Raw genomic sequence first — 492 nt, 5'->3', positions numbered from 1 at the left:
CACAATTTCTACAGATCACAGGTATAAATATGTTCACATTGACTTATCGATAATTACACAAAACAGTACCTGAATGCCAAAACAATATATAATGATGTCATTACTAGAATATAGCCTCTGCTCACAATGAAACAGATAATAATAATAATTCCCACTTGATAAGCTACTGGCCACTTTATCATATCCTCGGTATCAATGAAGAGGACTCCATGACACTGCATCTGAGACATCTGAGTGCCGTTCAGGAACATATCGCTCTGACCACGGAAACGTCTGAATAAGGAGATAAATCAGATAGATCCATTCCGATTTCATCCTCCGATAAAAAATTGTATTGTATCATATCCTGTTACATATGCATTTTTGTTTAGTAACATCCTCATTTCTTTCTGGCAGAAAATTACTAAATAAATCTCAATAAACATAGGTGGATACACGCCTGATGAATGTCACGTTTCTTAGTTACCAATCCAAAAGTATTTTTCTTCCGGC

The sequence above is a fragment of the Penaeus monodon genome, chromosome 22, assembly GCF_015228065.2.
Source record: "Penaeus monodon isolate SGIC_2016 chromosome 22, NSTDA_Pmon_1, whole genome shotgun sequence".
Lineage (NCBI taxonomy): Eukaryota > Metazoa > Arthropoda > Malacostraca > Decapoda > Penaeidae > Penaeus > Penaeus monodon.
The sequence above is the reverse complement of the archived record's forward strand: the minus strand, read 5'-3'. Positions refer to the sequence as shown.